Below are 14,033 nucleotides of genomic sequence, written 5' to 3' on the forward strand. Positions count from 1 at the left end.
GAGACCCTGTCTCTACAAAAAAAGAAGAGAAAAAAAATTAGCCAGGTGTGGTGGCATGTACCTGTGTCCCAGCTACTCAAGGAGGCTGACTGGTTTGGCTGTGCCCCAACCCAAATCTCATCTTGAATTCCCACATGTTTGAGAGGAACCTGTTGGGAGGTCATTGAATCCTGGGGGTAGGTCTTTCCCTGCTGTTCTTGTGACAGTGAATGAGTCTCATGATTTCTGATGGCTTTAAAAAGGGGAGTTTCCCTGCACAAGCTCCCTTCTCTTGTCTGCCACCATGTATGACGTGCCTTTCACCTTCCGCCATGATTGTAAGGCTTCGTCAACCATGTGGACTGTAAGTCCATTAAACCTCTTTATTTTGTAAATTGCCCAGTGTTGGGCATGTCTTTATCAGCAGCATGCAAACAGACTAATGCAGTAAATTGGTACCAGTAGAGTGGGTCACTGCTGAAAAGATACCCCAAAATGTGGAAGCAACTTTGAAACTGGGTAACAGGCAGACGTTGGAACAGTTTGGCGGGCTCAGAAGAAGACAGGAAAATGTGGGAAAGTTTGGAACTCCCTAGACACTTGTTGAACAGCTTTGACCAGAATGCTGAGAGTGATGTGGACAATGAAATCCAGGCTGAGGTGGTCTCAGATAAAGATGAGGAACTGGCTGGGAACTGGAGCAAAGGTGACTCTTGTTATGTTTTAGCAGAGACTGGTGGCATTTTGCCCCTGCCCTAGAGATTTGTGGAACTTTGAACTTGAGAGAGATGATTTAAGGTATCTGGTGGAAGAAATTTCTGAGCAGCAAAGCATTCAAGAGGTGACTTGGGTGCTGTTAAAGACATTCAGTTTTAAAAGGGAAACAGAGCATAGAAGTTGGGAAAACTTGCAGCCTGACAATGCAATAGAAAAGAAAATCCAATTTTCTGAGGAGAAATTCAAGCTGGCCGCAGAAATTTGCATAAGCAAGGAGAAACTGAATGTTAATCACCAAGACAATGGGGAAAATATCTCCAGGGCATGTCAGAGACCTTTGTGGCAGCCCCTCCCATCACCGGCCTGGAGGTTTAGAAGGAAAAGATGGTTTCATGGGCCAGGCCCAGGGCTCCTCTGCTGTGTGCAGTCTAGGGACTTGGTTCCCTGCATCCCAGCTGCTCCAGCCATGACTAACACGGGCCAAAGTATAGTTTGGGCTGTTGCTCGAGAGGGTGAAAACCCCAAGCCTTGGCAGCTTCCACATGGTATTGAGCCTGTGGGTACGCAGAAGTCAAGAATTGGGGTTTGGGAACCTCTGTCTATAGATTTCTGAGGATGTATGGAAACGCCTGGATGCCCAGACAGAAGTTTGCTGCAGGGGTGGGGCTCTCATGGAGAACCTCTACTAGGGTAAGGCAGAAAAGAGATGTTGGGTTGGAGCCCCCACACAGTACCCCTAATGGGGGCACCGCCTAATGGAGCTGTGAAAAGAAGGCCATTGTCCTTCAGACCCCGCATGGTAGATCCACTGACAGCTTACACCATGTGCCTGGAAAAGCCGCAGGCACTCAGTGCCAGTCCGTGAAAGCAGCTGGGAGGGAGGCTGTACCCCGCAAAGCTACAGGGGCAGAGCTGCCCAAGACCATGGGAGCCCACCTCTTGCATCAGAATGACCTGAATGTGAGACATGGAGTCAAAGGAGATTATTTTGGGGCTTTAAAATTTGACTGCCCTGGGCTGGGCGTGGTGGCTCAAGCCTGTAATCCCAGCACTTTGAGAGGCTGAGACGGGCAGATCACAAGGTCAGGAGCATGAGACCATCCTGGCTAACAAGGTGAAACCCCGTCTCTACTAAAAACATACAAAAAACTTGCCAGGCGAGGTGGCGGGCGCCTGTAGTCCCAGCTACTCGGGAGGCTGAGGCAGGAGAATGGCGTAAACCCGGGAGGCGGAGCTTGCAGTGAGCTGAGATCCGGCCACTGCACTCCAGCCTGGGTGACAGAGCCAGACTCCGTCTCAAAAAAAAAAAAAAATTTTTTTTGACTGCCCTGCTGGATTTTGGACTTGCACGGGGCCTGCAGCTTCTTTGTATGGGCCAATTTCTCCCATTTAGAATGGCTGTATCTACCCAACATCTGTATTTACCCAGTGCCTGTACCCACGTTGTATCTAGGAAGTAACTAACTTGCTTTTGATTTTACAGGTTCATAGGCAGAAGGGACTTGCTTTGTCTCAGATGAGACTTTGGACTGTGGACTTTTGGGTTAATGCTGAAATGAGTTAAGACTTTGAGGGACTGTTGGGAAGGCATGATTGGTTTTGAAATGTAAGGACATGAGATTTGGGAGGAACCAGGGGATAAATGATATGGTTTGGCTGTGTCCCCACCCAAATCTCACCTTGAATCCCCACATGTTGTGGGAGAGACCTGGTGGGAGGTAACTGAATCGTGGGGACAGGCCTTTCCCTGCCATTCTTGTGATAGTGAATGAGTCTCATGAAATCTGATGGGTTTTGTTTTGTTTTGTTTTTTTGAGATGGAGTCTCGCTCTGTCTCCCAGGCTGGAGTGCGGTGGCGCGATCTCCACTCACTGCAAGCTCCGCCTCCCGGGTTCACGCCATTCTCCTGCCTCAGCCTCCCGTGTGGCTGGGACTACAGGCGCCTGCCACCGCGCCCAGCTAATTTTTGTATTTTTAGTAGAGGTGGGGTTTCACCGTGTTAGTCAGGATGGTCTCGATCTCCTGACCTCGTGATCCGCCCATCTCGGCCTCCCAAAGTGCTGGGATTACAGGTGTGAGCCACCGCGCCCAGCCAGATCTGATGGTTTTAAAAAGGGGAGTTTCCCTGCACAAGCTCTATTCTCTTGTCTGCCACCATGTGAGATGTGCCTTTCACCTTCCACCATGATTGTGAGGCCTCCTTAGCCATGTGGACTGTAAGTCCATTAAACCTCTTTTTTTTTTTTTTTTTTTTAAACTGCCCAGTCTCAGGTATGTCTTTATTGGCAGTATGAAAACAGACTAATACAGAGGCTGAGGTAGGAGATCACTTGAGTGCAGGAAGTTGAGGCTGCAGTGAGCTATGATTGCACCACTACACTCCAGCCTGGGTGACAGACCGAGATCTCATCTCAAAAAAAAAAAAAAGGCAAAAACACTAAAATTACTTGGAGGCCTTTAAAAGATATTGATGCCCATTGTACAGCCACTGTTATAATTTGTCTAGGCAAAGATCATCAATGGATGCTAAAACCATTGAACCAGATATTCAAACAGCCTCCAAGTATCTCCCCACAGATCCCTTATCCATTACAAAGGAAAAAAGAACCTTTGAAGTGGATAAATATAGCAGACATCACCTTAATCAAATGATTACATTTAACATCACCAACAAAACCAAAAAAGCTAAGGAGAAAGAGAAGACTTAAACAGGTATCTCACAAAGAGTATACCCAGGCTGGGTGCGGTGGCTCACGCCTGTAATCCCAGCACTTTGGGAGGCCAAGGCAGGTGGATCACGAGGTCAGGAGATCGAGACCATCCTGGTTAACATGGTGAAACACTGTCTCTACTAAAAATGCAAAAAATAAGCTGGGCTTGGTGGCAGGCACCTGTAGTCCCAGCTACTCGGGAGGCTGAGGCAGGAGAATGGTGTGAACCCGGGAGGCGGAGTTTGCAGTGAGCCGAGATCGCACCACTGCACTGCAGCCTGGGAGACAGAGCGAGACTCCGTCTCAAAAAAAAACCAGGATATCCAAATGACCAAAAGACTTAAGAAAATGCGATCTGTATCATTAATTACCAGGTAAACACAAATTAAAAGTGTAATGAAATATCATTACCTAACAACCTAGAACAACTCAAACATTAAAAGGATGGGGAATACGAAGGGTTGCTGATGTGAGGGAGCAACTGGAATTTTCTCTCATCAGTTACCAGTTGAAGTGTTAACTGAAGCAGCCACTTTTGAAAACTGCTTAGCAGGATCTACTAGAGCTAAACATACACCTACCCTTTGCTCTGGCAATTTCACTCCTAAGTGTAAATCCAAGAGAAATGAGTACACTTGAGTAGGAAGCCTTGTATGTGAGAAAGCTGAGAGCAGCCTTATTCATAAGGGTAAAACTAGAAGTGTCCCAATTAGTTATCAGCAGCATAATAAAAACTAAACTGCTCACGCCTGTCATCCCAGCACTTTGGGAGGCCGAGTCGGGCGCATCAGAGGTCAGGAGATCGAGACCAGCCTGGCTAACATGGTGGAACCCCGTCTCTACTAAAAATACAAAAAATTAGCCAGGCATGGCAGTGTACACCTGTAATCCCAGCTACATGGGAGGCTGAGGCAGGAGGATGGCATTAACCCAGGAGGTGGAGCTTGCAGTGAACCGAGATCGCACCACTGCACTCCAGCCTGGGTGACAGAGCGAGACTCTTTCTCAAAAAAAAAAAAAAAGAAAAAGAAAAGCTAAACTGGCCAGGCACAGTGGCTCACACCTATAATCCCAGCATTTTGGGATACCAAAGTGTGTTGATCACTTGAGGTCAGGAGTTCGAGACCCACCTGGCCATCATGGTGAAACCCCATCCCTACCAAAAATACAAAAATTAGTTGGGTGTGGTGGTGCATGCCTGTAATCCCAGCTACTCAGGAGGCTGAGGCAGGAAAATCGCTTGAACCCGGGAGGTGGAGGTTGCAGTGAGCTAAGATTGTGCCATTGCACTCCAGCCTAGGAGACAAAGTAAGACTCTGTCTCACAAAGAAAAAAAGAAAAAAGTAAAAAAGAATAAAAATTAAACTAAAAACTATAGTTTATTCATATGGCATAGTGTTATACAGCAATAAAAATAAGGAATTACTGATATATGTGCAATATGGATGAATCTTATAGACATTATACTGAATGAAAGAAACCAGATACAAAAGAGTGCATACTGAATGAGTCCTTTCTTTTTCTGAGACAGAGTCTTACTCTGTCACCCAGGATGGAGTGCAGTGGTGTGATCTCGGCTCACTGCAATCTCCACCTCCCGGGTTCAAGTGATTCTCCTGCCTCAGCCTCCTGAGTAGCTGGGATTACAGGAATGTGCCACCTTACCTGGCTAATTTTTGTATATTTAGTAGAGACGGGGTTTCACCACGTTGGCCAGGCTGATCTCAAACTCTCAACTTTTGGTGATCCACCCACCTCGGCCTCCCAAAGTGCTGGGATTACAGGTGTGAGCCCCTGCGCCTGGCTGAATAATTCCTTTTATATGAAGTTCAATAAATCAGAACAGTGGTTACCCCTGGAGAGGATGGTGCTGAATGAAAAGGAGTACAGGGAAATCCTCTGAGGTGCTAACATCCTGTATCTTGATCTGAGTGGTGGTTACAGGGTGCGTATATATATTAAAATTAAATAATATTTATATTTCAGGGTAATGTATTTTAAAGCTTTATTATATTTATTTTATACCTCAATAAAGAAGAAAAAAAGAATACAGATGGTAACTTGAAGGGAATACTAGTGGCCAAAGATGGGACAATTTGAATATCAAGAAAAATTTTGACTGTGATGTATTGAAACATATTAAACAAATAAAAGCCCATTAGTTTGTAATAATTCTAAAAATAATACTTTATCTGTTATTATCTTGAAAATTGGTAAAAAGAAAAAATCAGATATTTTTCCCGTTTTTCCTTAGCGGTAATATTTCAGAGTAAACAAATAGTTGATGAGGAAATTATTTTTCCTATATGAAACTTCCAGCTGATAAATACAGAAGGAACAATAGAATTAGAAAACTGCTGGCCAGGTGCAGTAGCTCACACCTATAATCCCAGCACTTTGGGAGGCTGAGGCGGGTGGATCACCTGAGGTCAGGCATTCGAGACCAGCCTGGTCAACATGGTGAAACCCTATCTCTACTGAAAATACAAAAATTAGCCGGGCATGGTGGCGTGTGCCTGTAATCCCAGCTACTCGGGAGGCTGAGGCAGGAGAATCGTTTGAACCCGGGAGGCATAGGTTGTAGTGAGCTGAGATCATGCCACTGCACTCCAGCCTGGGCGACAGAGCAAGACTCCTTCTCTAAATAAATAAATAAAAAGGAAGCCTGGCACAGCATGTCTGGGCTGAAATCAAGGTGCAGACCAGGCTGAGTTCCCATCTGGAGACTCTGGGCAAAATCTGCTTTAAAACTCATTCTTGTCGTTGGCGGAATTCAGTTCCTTGTGGTTGCAGGACCCAGGTTTCCTGGTTTCCTCGCTGGCTGTCAGCCAGGAGCTGCTTTCAGCTCCTAGAGGCTCCCTGTCCTCCCGGCCCTGGGTTCCTGTATCTTTAAGCCATCAAAGACACACTGAGCCCTTCTTGAAATTCAAATTTCCGGCTTCCTCCATCTTGACCTCTAGACCGGGATTTAAATGCCTAGGCCCATTTAAGTAATCTCTGAAATGTAAGATAAATTTATTTGAGACCTTAACTACACCTGCGAAATTCCTCTTGTCGTTGAAAGTCACATAGCCACAGGAGTGGCAGCTCTTCATATTCACAGGCTCTGCCTACATTCAAGGGAAGGAAGTGACACAAGGACAAGGGTCGTTTGGGGATCACCTTAGAATAGCTCCTACTAAAATCACCAATGTAGGCCGGGTGCGGTGTCTCACACCTGTGATCCCAGCACTTTGGGAGGCCAAGGTGGGCGGATTGCTTGAGGTCAGGAGTTTGAGGTCAGCCTGGCTAACATGGCGAAACCCCATCTCTGCTAAAAATACAAAAATTAGCCAGGCATGGTGGCGCACACCTGTAGTCCCAGCTACACGGGAGGTTGAGGCAGGAGAATCGCTTGAATCTGGGAGGCAGAGGTTGCAGTGAGCCAAGATTACACCACTGCTCCAGCCTGGGCGACAAGAGCAAGACTGTTAAAAAAAAAAAAAAAAAAAAAAAAAAAAAATCACCAATGTAGTATTCTTGCCAAATTTTTAAAACCTGGATCCAATTCTGAGGATACAATCAGACAAATCCAGATTGTGTGACATTCTGCATGTCAACTGGCCTGAACTCTTCAAAAATGTCACTCATAAAAGATTTTGTTTAAAAGAGGTGACTCTTCCAGATTCAAGGAGGTTAAAGAGAAATGACAACCAAATGTATAATCCTCGATTGAAGCCTGGATTTAAAAAAATATTATGAGACATTTTCAAGACAATTTGAAATGTGAATATATTCCAGCTATTAGCTCATATTATTGTAACAATGTTAAATTTCTTCAGTGTGATAATGGTGCCATGATTATGTAGGAGAATGTCTTTGTTCTCAAGAAATAAGTGAATGCTAGAAAATTTTAGGGGTGAAGGTCAGTATATTTGCAACTTTTTTTTTTTTTTTGAGACGGAGTCTCGTGCTGTGTCACCCAGGCTGGAGTGCAGTGGCGCGATCTCGGCTCACTGCAAGCTCCGCCTCCCAGGTTCACGCCATTCTCCTGCCTCAGCCTCCGAGTAGCTGGGACTACAGGCGCCCGCCACCACGCCCGGCTAGTTTTTTTTGTATTTTTAGTAGAGACGGGGTTTCACCGTGTTAGCCAGGATGGTCTCGATCTCCTGACCTCGTGATCCACCCGCCTCGGCCTCCCAAAGTGCTGGGATTACAGGCTTGAGCCACCGCGCCCGGCCTATTTGCAACTTTTAAATGGTTCAGAAAAAAATATATATGGAGATAGAGAAAAACGGTGGCAAAATGTTAACAACTGGTGAATTAAGAAGACTATATGGGGCCGGGCGCGGTGGCTCAAGCCTGTAATCCCAGCACTTTGGGAGGCCGAGGCGGGTGGATCACAAGGTCAGGAGATCGAGACTATCCTGGCTAACATGGTGAAACCCCGTCTCTACTAAAAATACAAAAAACTAGCCGGGCGCGGTAGCGGGCGCCTGTAGTCCCAGCTACTTGGGAGGCTGAGGCAGGAGAATGGCGTGAACCCGGGGGGCGGAGCTTGCAGTGAGCTGAGATCGCGCCACTGCACTCCAGCCTGGGAGACACAGTGAGACTCCGTCTCAAAAAAAAAAAAAAAAAAAAAAAAGAAGACTATATGGGATTTATTGTATTATTATCAGTCTTTAATCTTTCTTTGGACTTGAAGTTTTTTGTTTGTTTGTTTTTTGTTTTGAGATGGGGTCTTGCTCTGTCACCCAGGCTGGAGTACAGTGGCATGATCATAGCTTACTGCAGCCTTGAACTCCTGGGCTCAAGTGATCCTCCCCTCTCAGTCTTCTGAGTAGCTGGGACTACAGGTGTGCACCACCACTCCTGGCTAATTTTCCTATTTTTCTGTAGAATCAGGATCTCATTATGTTGCCCAGGCTGGTTTCAAATTCCTGGGCTCAGGTGATCCTCCCACCTCAGCCTCCCAAAGTGTTGAGATTACAGGCGTGAGTGTGCCTGACCCGACTCGAAGATTTTTTAAAAATAAACCTCAGAAAGGAAAAGAATGTGGTGTAAAACCATCTTAATGGTAAACTTATTTTCCCTTTCTCTGGTTTTTTCTATAGTGAGGCAGTACTGAAAGAATGAGATGTAAAACCATCTTGGTGGTAAACTTATTTTCCATCTCTCTGGTTCTTTCTATAGGGAGGCGGTACCGAAAGAATGTAGCAAGTGAGTTGAGCAATTTCAGACATTCAGACAATGCCCGAATATCTTGTGGGAAATCTTTTCTGCCCATAAACATAAGTCAGAATCTGTTTTCCGGAAGGCTAAATAACCAATTACTTATTGCTATGATTCATAAGTAAAGAAAGACACTACTTTCCCTCCCCCATTATCAAAACATGATCCAGTAAGAAAGTTTGGATCATGTTTTGTTCACCAAGATTTTGCTTTGGCAGTCCTTTATGTTTGCAATGGCCATAAAAGTAGTTCAGATTTGTGTACTGATATGTATAGACAAGCCCAAGTCATACCTCAGTAAAGGTACCATAGATATGAAATATGGAATAGATATCAAGAGCTTTTGACACGGTAGTCTCAGATGTGGAAATTTACTCTAATATGATTATTAAGAAGGAAAAGTTATATAAGAATGTGCATAGCAGGCCAGGCACAGTGGCTCACACCTCTAATCCCAGCACTTTGGGAGGCCGAGGCAGGCAGATCACAAGGTCAGGAGATCGAGACCATTCTGTTCAACATGGTGAAACCCCGTCTCTACTAAAATACAAGAGATTAGCCAGGCATGGTGGCATGCACCTGTAATCCCTGCTACTCGAGAGGCTGAGGCAGAAGAATCACTTGAACCTGGGAGGCAGAGATTACAGGAGGTTGCAGTGAGACGAGATCACACCACTGCACTCCAGCCTGGCGACAGAGCAAGAGTCTGTCTCCAAAAAAACAAAAAAGTGACAAATTGGAAAAGCTCTAAATGTACATCTGTAGGGAAGTAATTAAATTATGTCTACAAGTCCTATGTGGATTTTTTTTCATAAATTTGAATATAATGTGAAATCAGAAAAAAAATGGTCATCAAATAATGTTAAGGACATTTATTAAGTGCACCAAAACATTATGTTGTAAACCTTAAACATACACAATTTAAACATGTTAAGGGCCTAGCCAGAGCAATTGGCAAGAGAAAGAAATAAAGAGTATCGAGATTGGAAATGAGGATCAAATGGCCTATTTGCAGACAATATGATCTTAGCAGTTGACCCTTAAACAACACAGGTTTGAACTTCACAGATCTACTTACATGTAAATTTTCTTCCATCTCCATCTCTGCTGCCCTTGAGCCAGCAAGACCAACCCCTCCTGTTCCTCCTCAGCCTGCTCAGTGTGAAGACAAGTATGACTTTATGATGATCCACTGCCACTTAATGAGTAGTAAATATATTTTCTCTTCCTTATGGTTTTTAAAATAACATTTCCTTTTCTCTAGTTTATTTTAAGAACAGAGTATATGATACATATAATGTACAAAATATGTGTTAATTGATTGTTTATGTTATTGGTAATGGTTCTGGTCAACAGTAGGTTATTAGTAGCTATGTTTTAGGAGAGTCCAAAGTTATACACGGGCTGGGCACAGTAGCTCACGCCTGTAATCCCAGCACTTTGGGAGGCTGAGGCGGGCAGATGGCTTGAGTTCAGGAGTTCAAGACCAGCCTGGGCAACATGACAAAACTTTGTCTCTACCATACAAAAAATTAATTGGGTGTGGTGGTGCGCCTGTGGTCCCAGGTACTTGGGAGGTTGAGGTGGGAGGATCACTTGAGCTTGGGGAGGTGGAGGTTAAAGTGAGCTGAGTTTGTACCACCATTTAAAATAGCTACAAAAATAAAAATACCTAGAAATAAATTTAACCAAGTCAGTGAAAGATATCTACCAGGAGAACTATAACACAGAGATGAAAGAAATTGAAGAAGACACACACACACAAAAGAAAAAAAGAAAAGAAAAGAAAAAAAGGGAAAGAAATAGAAATGGAAAAAAAAAATCCTAAAATTCATATGGAATCACAAAAGACTCCAAATAGACAAAGTGATCCTGAGCAAAAAGAACAAAGTTAAACACTACTTGACTTCAAAATATACTAAAAAACTATTGTAACCAAAACAGCATGGTACTGACATAAAAATAGAAACTCAGACCAATGGAACAGAATTGAAAACCCAGAAACAAATCCACGTTTGCAGTCAACTGATTTTTGAGAAAGGCACAAGAGGAAAGAAAAATCTCTCCAGCAAACGGTGCTGGGAAAACTGGATATCCATATGCAGAAGAATGAAACTAGTCATCAGGGAAAGGCAAATCAAAACTACAATGAAATTTCATTTCACCCCAGTTATAATGGCTATTATCAAAAAACACAAAAAATAATAAACACCACCAGGTGCGGTGGCTCACACCTGTAATCCTAGCACTTTGGGAGGCCGAGCGGGTGGGTCACAAGGTCAGGAGATCAAGACCATGCTGGTTAACATGGTGAAACCCTGTCTCTACTAAAAATACAAAAAATTAGCTGGGCTTGGTGGCGGGCACCTGTAGTCCCAGCTACTCAGGAGGCTGAGGCAGGAGAATGGCGTGAACCCAGGAGGCGGAGGTTGCAGTGAGCCGAGATCGTGCCACTGCACTCCATCCAGCCTGGGTGACAGAGTGAGACTCTGTCTCAAAAAATAAAATTAAATAAATAAAGAAACACCAGCAAGGATACAGAGAAAATGGAACTCTTATGCACTGTTGGTGGAAATGTAAATTAGTACAGCCATTATAGAGAATAGTATGGAGGTCTCTCAAAAAACTACAAATAGAACTGCCATGTGATCCAGCAATCTTGCTACTAGGTGTATATTCAAAGGAAAGGAAATCAGTATATTGAAGTGATAGCTGCACCCCCATGTTTATTGCAGCAGTATTCACAATAGCCAAGATATGGAATCAACCTAAGTGTCCATCAACAAATGAATGTATAGGTAAAGAAAATGTGGTACATATACATAACAAAATACTATTCAGTCATTAAAAAAGAATGAAATTCAGTCATTCCCAGCAACATGAATGAGTCTGGAGGACACTATGTTAAGTGAAATAAGCCAGGCACAGGATGGTAAATACTACATGTTCTCATTCAGATGAGAAAGTTAAATAAGTTGATCTCATAGAAGCAGAATAGTGGTCACTAGAGGATGAGAAGGGTAGGGGGGAGGAAGAGATTGGGAGAGGTTAATTAAAGAATACAACCAGCTTGATAGGAATAAGTTGAGGTGTTCTATAGTGCTGTAGGGTGACTATCGTGAACGAGACTTTATTACATATTTTCAAGTAGTTGGAAAAGTGGATTTTGGATAGTCCCAACACAAAGAAATGATAAATGTTTGAGGTGACAGATATGCTAATTATCCTGACTTGATACTGCACATTGAATATATCAAAATATCACTATGTAGCCCATAAATATGTACAATTTTTGTGTGTCAATTTTTTTTTTTTTTTTTTTTGAGACAGAGTCTCGCTCTGTCGCCCAGGCTGGAGTGCAGTGACGCAATCTCGGCTCACTGCAACCTCCACCTCCCAGGTTCCCGCCATTCTCCTGCCTCAGCCTCCTGAGTAGCTGGGACTACAGGCGCCGCCACCACGCCCGGCTAATTTTTTGTATTTTTAGTAGAGACGCGGTTTCACCGTGTTAGCCAGGATGGTCTCGATCTCCTGACCTCGTGATCCGCCCGTCTCGGCCTCCCAAAGTGCTGGGATTACAGGCGTGAGCCACCGCGCCCGGCCCTTGTGTGTCAATTTTTAAAACTTAAAAAAAGCTTTCCTAGTCCAAGGCCAGCATTTCCTAAGTGAGCCTTTCCTGTTTAGCTGCAGTCAGAAGGTAGCAGAGTCACCTAGCAGCAGCTTGCAAATGTGCAAACTGCCCTCAGGGATGTGGTAGACACTAGTCCTCCTGCCCCTGGATGCAGAAGGTACAGGAATGGGTCGGGTCAGGGAGGATTTCATTCCAGGGCTTTACCCCTCCACTTCTCCAGTCTTTCTCCCTCCACCCAAAAAAGATTTAAAAAGCTAAGAATAAAAGGTAGAACACCAAATTGTGTTCACACTATACTTTTAAATGTGTATAAACAATGAGCACGTGTGAATAAAGATCAGAAAGACCCAAAAGTAATTGTTGTAAATCTTTGGCGGGATTGTGGACATAAATCTTTTGATAATTAGGAGTTTTACTATTACCGTTTCCTCCGCCACACTAAAAATCCACGAGATCACGAACTATCTTGTTCATCTTTGGAAAACCAGGGCCTGCTTCAGGCTAGAGACATTTATTTAAGAAACGAATGGAGAAATGAACAAATGCATAAATAAAATGTTTTAAAGTTAAATAACATTTTTAAAGGGGGGATTCTCTTTTCTTTTCTTTCTTTCTTTTTTTTTTTTTTTTGAGATGGAGCCTTGCTCTGTCACCCAGGCTGGAGTGCAGTGGTGTGATCTCAGCTCACTGCAACCTCTGCCTCCTGGGGTCAAGCGATTCTCCTGTCTCAGCCTCCCAAGTAGATGGGATTACTGTGAGTCCCTCAGAAATGCAGAATGAGTGTTGTGTCTAACTGCCCATCCTACCAGGACACTGGTAGTGTGGTGTGGTTTAGAATTTCCTAATAGCAAATGTTTCAAAATTTGATCTTTGTAACACAGGCCCAAAGGTTGATTGAAGAGCTTGCTTTCACTGTAGCTTAATAAAATGAATCTTCTACCTCTGTGCAAAACAGCAGTGTCCAAAGTGAATTTGCTTCCTAACATAGTAGGCACTGAGTTTCACACAAGGTTAATTTGTGTGTGTGTGTTTCAAAACTATCATGCTCATTGAAAATTAAAGAAAGCAGCATAAAAACATCAATACAATACTCTGTGGATGTGTGCTGGCCTCCCTTGGGCCTTGGCAGGAAGGTCACATTGCTTGGTGAAGACAAAGTCTTCTGAGATATTTCTGGTAAATTTTTGTGCATATTGGAAGAGTAAATTAAATCTTGCTTCATAGGATCATGTCCTTACATTTTTTTTAAATTTAGAAAGAAGTAAATTGGGAAAGAAGATTTATGATTCTTCAGGTCATTATTTGAAGATGGTATTGCCTGACCAAATTATACCACTTATATCATGATGTATGTTAATTTCACAAGTGAATATTATTACTGCTTAAGTATACACATGCTTTGTTAGATTTTTATAAAACAGGCTCTTGTCATCAGGCCCTATTATCTTTTTACCCACAAGGAAACCAAGAAACCAGAAGCTGAGTAACTTAGCTGTACCAAAATGAATCACTGATAGGGGGGAATCAGGAAGAATACATTCCCTACTCTACTAAATCACTTTTTAATTTTTTTAAACAGATTTTTGGCAGGGAGTGGTGGCTTACGCCTGAAATCCCAGCACTTTGGGAGGCCAAGGCAGGTGAATCACTTGAGGTCAGGCGTTCAAGACCAGCCTGGCCAACATGGTGAAACCCCGTCTCTACTAAAAATACAAAACTTAGCCATGCGTCATGGTGTGCACCTGTAATCCCAGCTATTTGGGCAGCTGAAACACGATAATTAC

The sequence above is a fragment of the Papio anubis genome, chromosome 1 (genome assembly GCF_008728515.1).
Source record: "Papio anubis isolate 15944 chromosome 1, Panubis1.0, whole genome shotgun sequence".
NCBI classification, from domain to species: domain Eukaryota; kingdom Metazoa; phylum Chordata; class Mammalia; order Primates; family Cercopithecidae; genus Papio; species Papio anubis.